Source organism: Puma concolor, chromosome B2 (assembly GCF_028749965.1).
Source record: "Puma concolor isolate L17-30 chromosome B2, mPumCon1.1.hap2, whole genome shotgun sequence".
In the NCBI taxonomy this organism is placed as follows: Eukaryota; Metazoa; Chordata; class Mammalia; order Carnivora; family Felidae; genus Puma; species Puma concolor.
The window spans coordinates 51,184,033-51,200,929 of record NC_141671.1 but is presented as its reverse complement, the minus strand read 5'-3'; the positions used below and the strand labels follow the sequence as shown (position 1 = coordinate 51,200,929).

The following is a 16,897-nucleotide window of genomic DNA, read 5'->3' as shown; positions in this document are numbered from 1 at the left end:
TGAATATTGTCAAACTGTGCATATTACTCAACTGGATGACAAGGAGAGCCAGCCAGCTGCGTATTTATTAGTAACCGTTAGTGTATCCTTCTTCTGTGTTGAATGGTATTCCACAACATGGGTACACTGGTATGTTAACCATCTCCAATTAATGAATATTTTCATTGTTTTCTGTGGTTTTGCAATCATAAGAAACCTTATGATGAACATCTTGCTTGCTAGTAAGTGGTGGAATATCAGCTGAAATATTCTTATTTCTCATTGAGTTCATAATGTATTTTCAAGGTCTTAGATCATTTTCCATCATTAAATAATAAAACATGTTTGAGACCCAGAGTTATCCTCTCAGCCTTGAACTGGTTAACAAGCAGTTTGGGGCTGTTGTTTTCTTAATTGGTCAGGGTGATTCCTGGCAACCTCATGCAAGCAAGCTGCTGCTGTTTGTTTTTTACCCACTGCCGTTTGGCTTGGAACATTTCTGCAGTCGTTCAATTCCTGCACATCTAAATGAGTGACTGTTTCTGGGTACAGGTTGTTTGGTGGTTTTTAAAACCTGGACGTGGGCCTCTGTTTCTGGAGGACTCAGTTCTGTGTACTTGTGTTCGTCCTTACAAGGGAGCCTTATGTGAGGAACCATTCATTACACCGCTCAAATGGGCCATCGGAGAGAAGCAATTTCACTCCAACCCGCTAGTTAATACTACAAGGCATACGCCTGAATTGAAGTCTGTGAGGGGAACATTAATCCTACTCATTTTGCATAGTTTAAATTCTGTCCTCCCATATCTCATCAGTACAAATCACCCAAAAATACCCCTCATCCTGTTCCTTGGTGGATCTCTCTTTACTCCTCATTTCTCTATCCGATGCCATGTGTTTTTGTTATATTCCTACCGCTCTAGGCAAAACATAGAGTAGGCCTATACGCCTGGATTTATCAGAAGGATGATGGAAAGGAAATATTGTAACTATCTTTGATTAATACAGAGTAACTTTAAAATAAATGAATCAAAATTACTTGTACTTTGGAGTTCTATTGTTTTGGGTTCAAATTCCAGGCTTATTTGTTCGTATCATAATAAGTAAATATTTACCATGAACCTAAGACCTTAAGCCAGATACTTAAACTGTTTGAGCCTCAGTTTTTGCATCTCTAAAATGGGTATAATATGTACCTCACACAAAGTGATGTGAGTATATGAGCTCGTAGTGAGTGCTCAACCAGTGGTAGCCATTACTTTATTGGCAAGAATTTGATTTGAAACACCACCAGGTGGTATACTTGTCTCTGTATTGATTTAGGCAGATCTCCCCTGACATTCTTCTAAGGCCCAGCAAGAGCTCTTTTTCTCTCAAAGAATGCTTCCGTTGGATTTCTCCTCCTTTCAGTACTGATGCAGGGAAATGAATCAAACATCTTAATAAGATCATTAACAAGACTCCTGGAAAGCAAGGCCTTCCTTAATGCTCTCAAACACTTCATTCCTGATTTATGAGACCGGGGCATGGCATTCTCATGACAGCCAAATCTGGTCATGGCCTTTGCTGCTTCAAAGCCTGTCCAGCCTAAACCTGTTAGCCAGGTTTATGAGATCTCTGATCATCTGGACTTTCTTCCATCTTCAGCCTCTTGCCATGTGTAGTCCACATTCCAGTCTGATTCACATTCTCTCAGTTGCTCACACCATATATTCTTATATTCTTATAACCAGGGCACTGCTGTTTTCTGTCTGGTACACAGTTTCTTCAACTTCTTGCCTTTTACTCATTCTTTGTGTGTCACTGTAGATGTCATTTTCTCTGAGTAATATGCTTTGACTTCTCCAAGGCTGGATACCGTGCGATTCTGTGCATTCCCATCACATTCAGTGCTTCATTATGTCCTGTGTTCTTCCTATCATGGCCGCAGCCAACTCATTGTCTGTATCCTTGAGCAAACAATGAGCTCTTTGAGCATGGAAACTGTGCACCATCTCTTATCACAGACTGCCACACAGAAGGCACCCAATCCCTTCTTGAATATATGAATACATAGTGTTAAAGAACAAAAATTCAACTGAGTGAATTTGAAGATCTAATTGGCTTTATTAAGCAGCTCTTGAATGGGCAGCATCCCATCTAGCGAGTAGCATGGAGGGTATAAAATGGAGGGTTTTTATGGGAAGGAGGGTGGAGCAAAGAAGTTATTAGGAAAAGAAAAGGATTGTTTCAGGCAAGGTCACTTTCCCTTAGGGGAAGAGAAAGAGGTCTTATCATGCAAATTACCTCATCTTCCTTTGAGGGTTAGAGAGAGCCCTGTAACAGATTACCTCAATGATGCTTATCAGAAAATTCCTGAGTGATGAAGACTACATTTCTGGGGAAGGTTGAAACTACAATTAGGTTAGGTATTAAGCCCTAGTTTAGTGACTTAGCCTAAGTGACACCATTTTGGGTCTGTGGTTTTCTTTTTAGGAATAGATTGGAGTGGGAAAAGGATATATATACTTTTAGTATAATAATCTGACCAATTTGTCCAAGCAGAAAATTTATAATGGGTAGTTGTAGGAAGTGAGATCAGGAAATAAGTTCGTTCCAGATTTTAGAGGCTCTAACACTTAAAAGTTAAGTTAAGAGTTTGATCTGGGGCACCTGGGTGGCTCAATCGGTTAAGCATCCGACTTCAGCTTAGGTCATGATCTCGCGTTTGTGGGTTTGAGCCCCGGGTCAGGCTCTGAGCTGCCAGCACAGAGCCTGGAGCCTGCTTTGGATTCTGTGTCTCCTTCTCTCTGCCCCTCCCCATCTCGTACTCTGTCTCTCTCTTTCTCTCTCAAAAATAAATGTTAAAATTTTTTTTTAAGAAACAGTTTTATCTTTATCCTGTGAGCAGTGAAGAGCTATTAAAAATTTTACCTCCAAGGGGTGCCTGGGTGGCTCATACAGTTGGGTGTCCGACTCTTGATCTCAGCTCAGGTCATGATCTCACTCACAATTCGTGGATTTGAGCCCCCCATCAGGCTCTGAGCTGACAGAGAATCCCTGCTTAGGATTCTCAGTCTCTCTCTGCCCCTCCCATTCTCTCTCTCTCTCTCAAAAAAATATTTTTTTATCTCCATGAAATGACATGATTATAATGTTTATTTAGAAATATTAATTTGTCATTGAAGTGCTTTATAGAGAAAATAAGAGATTGCAGACGGGAGATTAGACTTGGAACTTCAACTTTTCACGTATAAGGAAAAAACACAGAAACAGTTGGTAACTGTGACCCTTAAAAAGCTTTGTAGGCTTCTTAATGGTGAGAACCAAGTCTTATTTCTTATTTCTATCCATTTCTTAGTCTTATACTTGTTTCTATCAATTTCAACTAATACAATGGCATGCATTTCACTGATGGTCAGTAATAGTCACTAAGTGAATGAATGAGGTTTACAAAAAAGGACAGATGCATAGGTTTTGGCAAGGAAGACTTGCTAAGACTTAACTGGTTGCCTCTGGGAAGGTGTTAAGTAGTTAATAGTCCTCTTGCTAGAAATAGGGGAAATAGGAACAGGATCCAGTTTATGGAAAAGGTGAGTCCAGAAGTTCACACTTTTTGTGTATCTTTTTCCTAGAAGGGATGGACAAAAAGCAATTCATTCTCATAATACCCTTAAACCTAAGAAGTAATTCATAATATCCCTACTCTGTTTCTCACCTTTTTAGTGGCAGGAAGAAAGTTGCCAGAAGGTTGAGTGAGTCACCCACAGTCATAAAGCCAGGAGGGCCTGTCCAAAGAATGGAAGCCTAACCCCCTTCTGACATGGTTATGCATGGCTCAGCACATGAAGTCTCATACAAAGCGAATCCTGATTTGAATAAGAGCTTCATGACACTCTGGTTATATTACCTCCTCTTCAACGTTTCACGTAAGTTGAAGGAGATGAAATTCGAATTGCCTGTAGTCTAACTAAACAGCAAAAGTTGAAAGGAAATAAAAACCATGCTGCTTTTAGTAGAATCCTCTGGTTGGTTGTTTTCAGGGAATGCGCTCTTATGTAAAGTGAAATGTTGCAAAAATGGTTAAATTACAACTAAGGTAAGGGTGCAAGTGAAGCCTGGTGATATGTAGTCCAGGTTGGGGTTAAGTAAATGATAATCACCCTCCATGCAGGTTTAATCAGTGACCTTTTCCCCCAAGGCATAAAGATGTTGACTTTCACACATACTTGGCCAGGGGTCTGTGAATGTTGCCTGCCAGCTGTGAACCATATGCTGCCCACCCAGACTGCCTCCAGAACTCGTGTGCCTCACAAATGCCCCAGCTAGGTCACCTTCAAGTCAATGAGACTAGCTGTATAATACATGGGGTGGCCCATGGTTATTCATTCACATACAAATATTTATAGAGTGCCTATTTGTATGACACAGTGCTAAGTCGACTGGAGGTGGGAAAGGACCATAAATACCAACATGACTAAAGCATTCCCTGAGCCTGGAAGGAGTTTAAGATTTACTCAGGTAAAACACATCACTTGAGAAGAAAAATTTTAATAAAACATTTTAAGAAGTGTAGGTATCCCAAAATACTGTTCCAGTATTCTGCAATAGGTCAGAAAATCAAGAGGTGATCTCAGTTTGTAGGACAGAGATAGAGCTTAGTTTTTGTTTGGAGGGAAGATCTACTGGAGGAGGAGAAAGTTGAGCTGGATCCTTTTGCTGTTTTTATTAAAACCTGGCCTGAGTCTAAGCTAAAACATGCCAAATGAGTCACACAGAGATAAAACAATTAAACAACAGACTGCTTGGCTTGCACAACCCAACATCCGGGCTTGTTGTTCTGATGTTGCATAGCCTTGGCCTACCATTGCACCTTTTACTGTTTTAAGACTTTGAATTTTTTGAATTTACTGTTTCAGGACTGGTATGAGCTTTTAGTTGTTAATTATGAAGGATTAGTCAAATCCCTGGTAATCAACCAGCAGATGGAAGCCATCTCACCCTAGAATTCTGGATTGTTGAGGCATATTGGGCAGGATCCCAGAGACCAACAGAACATGCTAGACCTGATGGCTGACTCAAGTCTAAGACTCTGAAATCAGATCGGAGGTCAAAGGCTGCTGCCGCATTTTCTGTGCAGAGCCTTGGTAGGGAGGAAACACGCTGAGATAGGATACAAAGAGTGTTCTCTGCTCAGATCCTCCTTCTATAAGTGGGGACAGACAATTTGAGGTATAGAGGGAAGAGATGTCTTACTACATGTCTAACATGTTGCAAGGATTCCAATAAAAATTTATTGACAGAAAGGGTCTTTGGGAATAATAGTTGACAAAGTTGGGGCCCAGGTGCATGTTTCCCAAACTGGAGTCCTGGAACTCCAGACAGGTATCTTGAGGACCCCCATGGAGATGTGAGGGAGAGCATTCCCAAGTGCCCTTCCTCTTCCTATAACTGTCTTTGATCCGAGTGGTTCTGCTTTTGTCTGTTTTATATAATAAGAGTTTACCATGGTTTTGTTTGAAAACAGTTTGAAAATTGCCAGAAAAATCCTGGAGGTGGAAAGAAGAAGAGCCTTTGGGACTATATGATACAATCTTAGCAGGATATTGTTACAGGATAAAGGGGAGTCAGGCCACTTAGTAGTGTCACGGAGCAGGGTCATAGCCACAAGACTGACCCTAGGCCAGTAGAGAGAAGACCTGCAGAAGAAGGAGAAAGGTGGCCAAAGAGATCTTACGAATCACTTCTCAAGGGCTTCCCTTTGGTCATTGACTATGAACCAACCTCCTGAATATAGCAGACAAGACCCTACTTCCTCCTCTTACTCTTCCCACTGTCTCTGTCTCTATATTCCAGCTGCTCTTCCTCAAATCTTGCCTGAAGATCTTTGCAAAGGCCATTCCCTCTGCCTGGGAAATGTCCTTCCTCCTTTTCTGGGTGAGTCCTTCTTTGAGTTTCCATTGAAATGTCCCTTTCTGACATCCTATCTCCCTCAGCCTAGACCAGGATGGCTCCTTTGTTTCCTGTATTTCTAATTTAGTGGGCTTATCACAATTGCAATAATCTATTCAAGGACTGCTCCTTTTCCCCCAGATAGATTGTGAGTTCTAATTTTTTTTTAATGTTTATTTATTTTTGAGAGAAAAGGTGTGCCAGAGGAGGAGGGACACAGAGAGGGGAAGACAGAGAATCCAAAACAATCAGTGCAAAGCCTGACATGGGGCTTGAACCCAGGAACCATGAGTCATGACCTGAGCAGAAGTCAGATGCTCAACCAACTGAGCCACCCAGTGCCCTTGATAGGTTATGAGTTCTGATGAGAGAAGGAAGTTCTCCACTGTATTCTCTGCACCTAGCACAGTGTCAGGCACCTAAGAAGTACTCAAAAAATTCTTCATAAATGTGATTGGCAACTTTTAAAATGTCCCCAATTTCCCCCACCTGCTAGTATTCACAGCCTACGTTACCTGGAGTAACTTGCTTCTAACCAATAGAATTCAGCAACGTTGAGGGTATGTCATTTCCATTATTAGGTTACATAAGACTGCAACTTCCATCTTGCTGATCACCTTCTCACCTTATATGCTTTGATGAAGCAAGCTCACATGTTGGAAAAGCTCAAGGAATTGAATCCTGGCAACAACCACACGAGTCTGGGAGTGGATGCTTCACCCAGTCAACCTTCAGATGAGATCCCTGCCCTGGCCAACACCTTGATTACAGCCTTGTGAGAGACCCTGAAGCTGAGTACTTAGCTAAGCATGCCTCAATTCCTAACCCTCAGAAACTAAGAGATAATAAATGTGTGTAGTGTTAAGCCACTAAGTCTTGGGGATAATTTCTTACACAGCAATAGGTAGCTAATAAGACAAATAAGTGAATAAGTCAGTAAGTGAATGGATTTGAAGTGAAGTGAAGTGAAGTGAATGAAACTGAAGACCTCACTAAAGGAAGGGGAAACTAAGACCTGGTGGAGGTGAGGGGGTAGTGTAGAGAGAGTGGACTGATATGCTCAAAGAAAATTGTCCATGCTTCCTGTTTGATTTTGTTTCTCTCAACCATAGAATCTAAAGGAGGCGTTTTGGGGAAAACTCTTCCAAAGTTTTTAGAATCAGAAATTCAACAGGTGAGTGGACATTTTATATGTCCAGGCACTATCTGATATCATTCATAAGTATTTGTGTTTGTAGATGAATAGCAAAGATACATCCTCAGTGATACCAATTCAGATGCAGTTTATATCAAAACATACAGTCTAGCTTGGGAAGCCTTTATTTTAAGTAGCTGTATTTTAAATCTTGATCCAAGTGACCCACTCAGATCATCTTTGTCTCATGTGTAGTTGACACTGAACATGGAAACAGCATTAATAAGTTGGAATAGGTTAGTGGGCTTTGATTGAGTCTGCAATCCAGATGTAAACAATATAAAATCCTCGATAGAGCTATAAATACCAGCTTTATCAATAGCTCTCATAATTTACAATTTTCCAATGCATTTCAAAATGCTGACACTCACCTTTTTCCTAGATTGGTTTCTTCACTTCAGAGTGATAAAAGAGTGCAAAAAATAATGATATACTTTGGAGTGCATTCGTGTTCCAACATCCAGTTTTAATGGAGGCCTACAAAGAAGTTCCTTTTCTGCCTTCTTAAATGTTGTATTTTCCTGCCCAGTTACACATGGGAAATATAATTGGTTATGGAATTTCCCTTGGATTAAGCTTGTTTCAATAGGAACTACTAATTACTTTATCACTGTGGCATTGTAATCTGCCCTAACATTAAAGTTTATTTGCTCTCAAATAAAGGGCATTTGGTCTTCCTATTATTTATAATCATTTTCTTAATCTTCTCCTAGAAGCCAAATCCCATTACAGTTGCTCATTATAAAAAGCTCATGTTTGCTCTGTGGAAATGCATAAATGCATCTAATGGCACCATGTACCTTCAAGTATATCCAAAAGAAAGGGAGAAATTTGAAGAAATCTGAATGATAAAATCTTGAACTTAAAGATGAGCTGTGGAGTGCTTATCTGAGTTACAAACTTTTAAAAATTTATTTATGTTGAGAGAGAGAAAGAGAGAGTGTGAGCACATGCATGCACATGTGAGTGGGGGAAGGGCAGAGAGAGGGGGAGGGAGAGAATCCCAAGCAAGCTGATAGTGCAGAGCCTGACTCAAGGCTCCATCTCATGAACCATGAGATCATAACCTGAGCCGAAATCAAAAGTCTGATCCTCCACCAACTGAGTCACTCAGGCATCCCCCTGAGTTACAAACTTAAAAAAAAAAATCATTATTTACAGAGGGATGCATTTCACTATTCCTTAAAATGTCCAGCTTATGTAGAAGTTGTAAGACCAAGATTCTATTTTTAAACATTTTTGAAAGTCCAGTATTATATTTTGAAAGACTTATATTTTGAAAGTCCAGTGTTATATTAGTTTCAGGTGTGCAATAATAGTGATTCAGTAATTTTGTACATTATTCAGTGCTCATTACCATAAATATACTTTTAATCCCCATTACCTATTTCACCCATCCCTTCACTCACCTCCCCTCTAGAAACCATCATGTTGTTCTCTATAGTTAAGAGTCTTCTTCTTTTTTTTTAATATTTACTTATTTTGGAGAGAGAGAGAGAGAGTACATGAGCAGGGAAGGGGCAGAGAGAGAGGGAGACAGAGGATCTAAAGCAGGTTCTGTGCACAGAGTCCAACGTGGGGCTCAAATTCATGAACCGCAAGATTATGACCTGAACTGAAGTTGGATGCTTAATCAACTGAGCCACCCAGGTGACCCAAGAGTCTACATTTTGATTTATCTCTTTTTTCCTTTGTTCATTTGTTTCTGAAATTCCATGTATGAGTGAAATCATATAGTATTTGCCTTTCTCTGACTGACTTATTTCACTTAGCATTATACTTTTTTTGTTGCAAATAGCAAGATTTCGTTGTTTTTTTTTAATGGTTGACTAATATTCCAAGACCAAGATTCTTTTTTTTTAAGTTTATTTATTTATTTTGAGAGAAAGAGAGCGCACGTGCTTGAGTGTGCAAGTGGGGGTGTGGCAGAGAGAGAGAGAGAGAGAGAGAGAGAGAGAATCCCAAGCAGATTCCATGCTGTCAGCATGGAGCCTGACTTGGGCTATATCCCATGAAGCATGAGATTATGACCTGAGCCGAAATCAAGAGTTGGATGCTTAACCAACTGAGCCACCCAGGCACCCCACAAGACCAAGATTCTTAAAGCTGCAGTCTCAGGGGCCACTTCCAAGAGGTAATAGATGAGAAATGAGGATAAAGTAGCTGTGAAAGGGTGATGGGAGTGTACTGGGGCTGGAGAGTCACACGCTTTACACTCAAGTGGGCTGGGACAACAGGTTGTGACTTTCTCACAAGCCCTGGCCCACTGGGTCACCTTAGTCTGCTACAACAGTTCAAACAGTACTTGAGGAGAAAGGCTTGGTCTTGTCAGTGTCCTTCCCCTCTCCTGTGCTTCCATAAGATGGGATTGCGGCGAGGGGTGTATTACCTGAATTATCATGGGACTAGAACAGAGAGGTTTAGAATCCAAGAAGTGTCCCTGAATGCTCAGATCCCCACCATTGCCTACTGCCTTCCCTCCTGACTTTGCCTACAGCTAAATTGACTATAGGCGTGCTTCAACATCTGGCTTCTTGGCCAGGGTGTAGGGGTAATTCCTGGATACTTTGGTTTGCCAGGCTCTTGTTAGTGAGCCCCTCTAAAACTGTCCTGTATCTAGTTCCTGGTCTAGGTGATTAGGGTCTGCTGTAGGGTCATTTCCCTCTGTCACAGTGGGCCATTCTCCAGTTAGCTACTTTCTTTCCTCTCACTTTGTGGGGGAGCTTCAGGAGCCCCTCCATACCATATGGGAACCAAGATGGTCATTATGCCACCAAGTTTACTTAGGAGTGGCCAACTCCTAGGCTTTGTGCAGGACAGGTTGCAAGGCAAACTCATTCCAGAGTCCAAGTCATAGATTGAAAAAACAAACAAACAAACAAAATGCCCCTGTCCTTGGCATTACTCTCTACAACTCCCCAGACTTCCCCTAAAATGGAGAGATGGAGAACCATATAATTCACTTCCTGCCTCAAGTGACTCTATCTCCATTTTATTTTGCTTTTCTTTTTTTTTTTTTTTTTTTTCAACGTTTATTTATTTTTGGGACAGAGAGAGACAGAGCATGAATGGGGGAGGGGCAGAGAGAGAGGGAGACACAGAATCAGAAACAGGCTCCAGGCTCTGAGCCATCAGCCCAGAGCCTGACGCGGGGCTCGAACTCACGGACCGCGAGATCGTGACCTGGCTGAAGTTGGACGCTTAACCGACTGCGCCACCCAGGCGCCCCTTATTTTGCTTTTCTGAATACCTGAGATCTCCTTTATGTCATATCCTGCTCCTTGCCAACTCCAGCCTCAAGGTTGAGATGTAATGACTGATGAGATAGCATATGAGAAAGATCCACTTACCCATAAAGGAACTAATTCAGGAGGCATTGAAAAATAATATACCTCTTCTATAAGTCAACAGGAAATATATCATCTGATTTGGAATGAAAATTGTAACTTGATTCTTTAATATACTTAGAAATTCATTGGATGTCACATATGTCAGCCTTTAAAAATGATGAGTTTTCTGCTATTTATTGTATGACATTCAGGAAAAGGTAAAACTATAGGGACAGAAAACAGATCAGTAGTTGTCTAAGGCTAGGGTTGAGGAGATGGGTCGATGAAAAAGGGGCACCAAGGAACTTTTTGGGGTGATGTATCTTGATTGTGGTGGTGGTTACATGATTGTATAAGTTTATTAAAACTTACAGAAATGTACACCAAAAGGAGTGAATTTCATTATACATAAATTACATCTAAGTAAACCTGACTTTTACTGAAAAATGATGACCTTTCATATTCCCAAGATGATAGCTGAGCACTTACTAATAATGCACTGTTCTACCACTTAGATTACATGAGCTCCTTCAGTCTTAATAGTAACTCTATTTGGAAGGTACTGTTTCATTATCATCACCTCGATCTTACTATCAGGAAGGTGAGGCCTAGAAAAATTAAGTAACTTTCCCAAGACCACACAGTGAGTATAGCTGGAATTCAAACCCAGATCCATTAGGTGCCAAAGACTGTGGGTTTCACCACTGTGTTATATGGCCTCTCAAGATAAGTAACTTTAGGCTGATAAATATTTAAGAGGTAAACTGGTAACATTTATGTGTGCCTGTAACTTACACATCTGAGACCCTTTTTTGGTTCAGTCATATTTACTCTCAGATCAGAAAGTAAATGGTATCCCCCACCCCAAACAGACACACATCCCAGTTGCCCCGATCAAGCATCCTCAGGAAGAGTGAGAGACCCATTCTTGTCAGTAGCCTTCAGTAAGCTAAGGATGAGTCAGATCTGGGTGACTATTTGTTAGGAGGATCCCCTGGAAAGTTCTAGAGGTTATGTGGCCTGCCGTAGCTCAAACTGCTGACCAGCCCCCAACCTATACTCTCAACTGGGGGCCTTGCAGTGCCAGCCCAGACACCACTGCAGCCTGGTATGACAAAGATGGAAGACTTCTCTCCTGCTTGCAGAGAGTTACCTTCTCAAGGTCATTATCTTTGTGACCTGGGTCTGAGAACTCCACCTCATGCTGCCTCCAACAGCAAATGAATAAAACACTGTTTTCATTAGCTGCTGGTGCTAACACACCCCAGAAGTCAGGGTGTCTGAGAGTCTTCCCAGCTGCTTTTCTCTACAACAGACTGCTTTCCATAATTAATTACGGAGGTTGGTGTAGGATAGTGGTAAGATATGGCAAACTTGTGGGGACTTAGGTTTGGCTTTTGCCCAGGAAAAGGGGTGCTGAGCTCTGCATCTAGTCTCTTGGTTCTTCCAACGTGATATGTATGTTTCAAGGCCCACTTACCATTAGCAAGGCAGTCAGGGAGTACGCTTCAGTACAGCAGAAGCATTGGACATCTGCTGAATCCCCTGCAGTGGAAATTTAATTGGTCTTGTATCAATTTGCTCAGCCAGGGACCTTTGATCAAAAGTAGACAATGCAAACACGCTGAATGGGCAAGGATCCACCCCAGCAAATACCACTCTGTGTTTCCATCTTATCTGCTTTACTTAGGGAGCAATTTGGTCCTCCCAGACTGCTGGTGAGTCACTGATGCCCATAGGGCCAGAGGAAGGTGTTTTGGAATTGAGACCGGACCACCTAGGCCACAGCTTAACTCATTTGTCATCAAGCTTTACTGGGCCCCTGGACCAAAGAGCAGAGCATCTCAAAAATGCACTTGTCCCCAATTCTCACTATTAAGGGGACCTACTGGTATATTTGGTCAATGTATGATGAAGGCAAGGAAGGCTGAGATAGGTTGGGTAAGTTTTGGTGGGATGGTGAGAAGGAGAGAAGTATAGGAGTCAGGCACGGTTGAAGATAGGGAGCCTTTCCTGAGCTGATAGAGAGCCTCAGAAAGACGTTCTTGAAGCCAGGGTCATCTTCACACTGAAAACAGAGGATCAAAAATAAGCAAGCAGATCCTTAGGAACAAATTTTGTCTGTTCTTGATTTGGCCTGGAAATGAACCTATCTGTGCTGCTCTAAATTGTTATCAGTTGTTTGTACCTCTGTACAAAAGAGTTTTCCCTTTTTTCTAGAGAACCTGATGGAAAGGGTCATGGTCAAGGGAATAAAGGACCTAGAGGAATAAGGACTGGAGACAAAAGAGCAAAATGTTGCATATGATTACCTTTGCAGCCCAAGCATGAAGGGTAAAGAATATTCAAAACTGAATGAGACTGGCAAAAAGCACCCAAGAGATCAGCTGAGATGCTAACAGAAGGTCAGTCTTCGTTCCCAAACAGTGGGTGGAGAGACGGAGGCATGGGCCCTCCTGGAATTTTATTTCCTCAAACATTAGAAATCACATACTTGAAACCTATAAAGCCATCCTATATGTTTAAATAGAAAAGAAGGGGCACCTGGGAGGCTCAGTCAGTTAAGCGTCTGACTTCGGCTCAGATCATGATCTCACAGTTTGTGGGTGCAAGTCCTGTGTTGGGCTCTGTGCTGACAGCTCAGAACTTTGAGCCTGCTTCAGATTCTGTGTCTCCTTCTCTCTCTGCCTCTACCCTGCTCGTGCTATGTCTCTCTCTCTCAAAAATAAATGAACATTAAAAAAAAAAAGAATATTGCTACATTTATTGCTGTCCCTTTTCCCATATCTTAGTAACCTGTTTTGGTATTTCAGTCCTCTTAAATAATAAAAACAAGTCCTCTTGTGCTTCAATAATCTTTTATTCCATTTAACAGATAGGTTTGGGGTGACTGCCTGTGTAAACCTCTTTGCAAAGCTTATTGCTACCAGTGGGAAAAGATGACCATTTCCTAAAATTGCTCTGTGCTCTATGCTCAGACCATTATGAAAGAAACGTTAGTGTATTTAAAACCCGAGTACCCATGGTATACAAAGCACTGTGCTGATTAAGGAGGACTGTGTTATCTAAAGTTATGCTGCCCTAGCAATTGTGAAGATTGGGAATCCTGATTTAAAGGAAATGCCATGGGATGGGAGACTGAGTTATGAAGGTTCCATTTCCATGATTACTTCTACCCTCTGCAACCTTCGTCTGCCCAACTTGCTTCTTCTCATCTTATAAAATGTACCAGATCACAGTTCATTGATTTAGGTAGTCTGTTCATTGATTTGTAAACATGGATCAAGATGCAGACCATCATTTATGCAAATTGGCCTTGCTTAAAGCTATAGAAACTAAAATAAATCAGACCTTGGGCCAGCAAGCGGTCGGCGTGACCTCAGGAGGCAGAGACTGGGTGCTCCTCATAAGCCTTCTCTGTGGTTCTTTCCATGCTGCGTAGTGGTTCAGTGATGACCTGACCTGTTCGCATGGTCTCCTAAACACCAGAAGATTCTTCTCCTCACCCCTCCCAAAGGTTTAGTTATCTGCAGAGTGTACCTGTATATACAATATCAGATTCCACTCTAGTTCCTAGCTCCAGGGAAAAGGCCTATAAACTTTGACAGTACAGGATGTTTCAAGTTTAGCCTTCAAAAAAGAAGCAACATGGGGGCACCTGAGTGTCGAACTTCAGCTCAGGTTATGATCTTGCAGTTTGTGAGTTCGAGCCCTGCATCGGGCTCTCTGCTGTCAACACAGAGCCTGCTTTGGATCTTCTGTCCCTCTTGCTGTCTGCTCTTCCCCCTCTCACACCCTGTCTCTCAAAAATGAATAAACATTTATAAAATGTATTAGAAAAAAGAAGCAATATAGGTTGGTTTGTAGAAAATTTGGGAAATATAGAAAAACACAAAGCACAAATAAAATTTGCCTTTGATTATGTTTTCTAGTATTTTTAGTATATATATATATTATAGTATATATATACTAGTATTTCTAGTATTTTTTTGTGTATCAGTCAAAGCCACCTTTAAGAATGTATTTTAGAGCGAAAACAATAGTTATAATACTGTTGTTTCTTCTTGTTCTCTGAGACTGCTCAATATTTTACGGAACCTTCTTCATCCTTTGCTCGACCATCTGACCTGATCAAGAATAAACCCATTCTTGGGGCACCTGGGTGGCTCAGTCGGTTAAGTGGCTGACTTCAGCTCAGGTCATGATCTCACGGTTTGTGGGTTTGCACCCCGTATCAGGCTTCATGCTAACAGCTCAGAGCCTGGAGCCTGCTTTGGATTCTGTGTCTCCCTCTCTCTCTGCCCCTCCCCAGCTTGCAGTCTGTCTCTCTCTCAAAGCAATAAACATTAAAAAATTAAAAAAAAAAAAAAAAAGAGTAAACCCATTCTTGTCCAGAGAGGGAGCAGATTGAAATTCTAAATATCATATGGCAGTCCCTTCCCAAATATTTGGGATTATGTAAGACACTTCTAGGCCATGCTGTTTCCCTGTTTTGTTTTGTTTTGTTTTGTTTTGTTTTGTTTTGTTTTGTTTTGTTTTTGATTAGGGAAGGTGTGTGTGAAGGAGAATGCCAAGAAAAGTGCTGGAATTATTTCTTAGCCAGTGATCCTCTGACCAACAACAGCATGTCAGACTCTCAGGCCCCAGCCCAGACCTACTGATTGAAAATCTGCATTTTCACACGATCCCCAGGCGCTTCTGAGCTGTGCACCTTACATTTGAGCACTGACCTGTGGGCCCCTTTCTGGCCTTCCTCAGGTGGTATTGATTGTCAGGATTTGTACATAACTTTCACACCTCCTTGATGTTGAAACTAGCAATAAAAATCCCACCTCCATGGGAGTAAACACCTTTTCCTTAGGCCACAATTCACATTCCTTTGGGAAAACGCTAAATGTGTTACTTTCTAAATGCCCTGAGAGTTGTGGGGTGCTCCAAATGGAAGTCGAGGGAAGAGGCCAGTTCTCTACTTTGCTTCCCCTTCAAAGTCCATTCCAGGGTCAGAGCTGTTGTGTTTGTGGTTCCTTAAATCACAGCAAATCATTCATCCAGTGGGGGACAAGAAAGAGAGTCACAACAGAGTTCTTTAAATTCTGTTGGGGAAAAATCCATGATGATTTTTTTTTCCTCCTCTTCTCTCCCCTTTCTCCACAACAACACCTGTCTTATTTTATGACTCAAATGATTCATTTAACCTTTGCTCCTCCACCAGGGGGCCCCAGGAGGCACAGACTGGGTGCTCGGTCCCGAGGACCCTAATCAGGCGAGCTGGGATCAAGGACTCTGAGTACAGGATCAAGGACTCTGAGTACAGTGCTGCCGATAGAGGGAAAAAAAGAAATGACAGAAGCCAAAACAGTTGTGTCTGTCTGGCCGGCCAGCCACAACCATGTGTGGGCATCGAGATGGATGTGGGACCAGCCTGAGCAGAGCCCTCCAAAGAACTGCCTTGATTAGGCCTTCGCTTGAAATCCCAAAGCAGGCAGGTGTTCCTACATGGCCATCTGAAGCCATCCGTGAAGAGCAGTACTCCCCCTTCTAGGACGAGATGCAGCTGTGTGAAGTCATTCCCCTCTCTCTTCACAGATTTGAGAGGTGTCACAAAGTCTTTGTGCCCGGGCACCATGGCTCCCTCTGGGTTCTGGCACTGGGATCTCCTCTGTTTCTTTGGCAGCGTCTGACAATCCCTCCAGCCTGGCTAATCGAGCACTTATCTGGTGCCTCTCCGCTCCCAGGCCTGGCTCCCCAAGCTCCTGGGGACCCATCTGCAAACTTTTCCATGGGAGCATCTGGGACACTTACTGAGGTATAGTGCCTGAAGCAGCAGGGAGAAGGGGGAAGGATGGTTAAGAATGGCTCTTTATTCTGCTTTTTTAAAGTTTATTTTTATTTATTTTGAGAAAGATACAGAGAGCTAGCAGAGGAAGGGCAGAGAGAGAAGGAGACAGAATCTCAAGCAGTCTCCAAGTGGTCAGTGCAGAGCCTGATGCGGGGCTTGAACTCTCGAACCATGAGGTCATGACCTGAGCTGAAATCAAGAGTTGGATGCTAAACCAACTGAGCCACCCTGGTGCCCCTAGATTGGCTTCTTCTTGACCCTTCGGGAACTTACAAACATCACCCCATCCATCCTGGCAGCCCTTAGTTGTGTATAAAGTAACTATGCTGGTTTTCTTTCCAGAGGTTATGGAGTGTAAGTGGTTGAAAACTCAGGCCCTGGCATTGCAGAGACTGGCATCCAAATCCCGGCTCTTCATCACCAGCTGGGTGATCCAACTTGGCCTCCTGAAATTTCAGGCCTTAATTCACACCTTTCTAAAACAGGGACAATATCTGCCTCATAAGTTATTATGAGGAATAAACGAGATGCTATATGTAAAGCACTTAGGACCGTGCCTGGTGCTTAGTAAGTGCCCAGTAAAAGGTAGCTGTGATTGTTGTTACTTTTACCTAAAAATGGATG

At 42.1% G+C, this 16,897-nt stretch overlaps 1 long non-coding RNA gene across 1 annotated transcript; it reads left to right on the top strand.

Moving 5' to 3' along the window:
- The first annotated feature begins 5,219 nt into the window (after positions 1-5,219).
- LOC147580983 (uncharacterized) lies at positions 5,220-13,170 on the top strand. The gene is made up of 3 exons (XR_015250814.1): positions 5,220-5,895; positions 6,492-7,084; positions 12,655-13,170. It is a non-coding gene; the product is annotated as an uncharacterized LOC147580983 (long non-coding RNA).
- Positions 13,171-16,897: the final 3,727 nt, after the last annotated feature.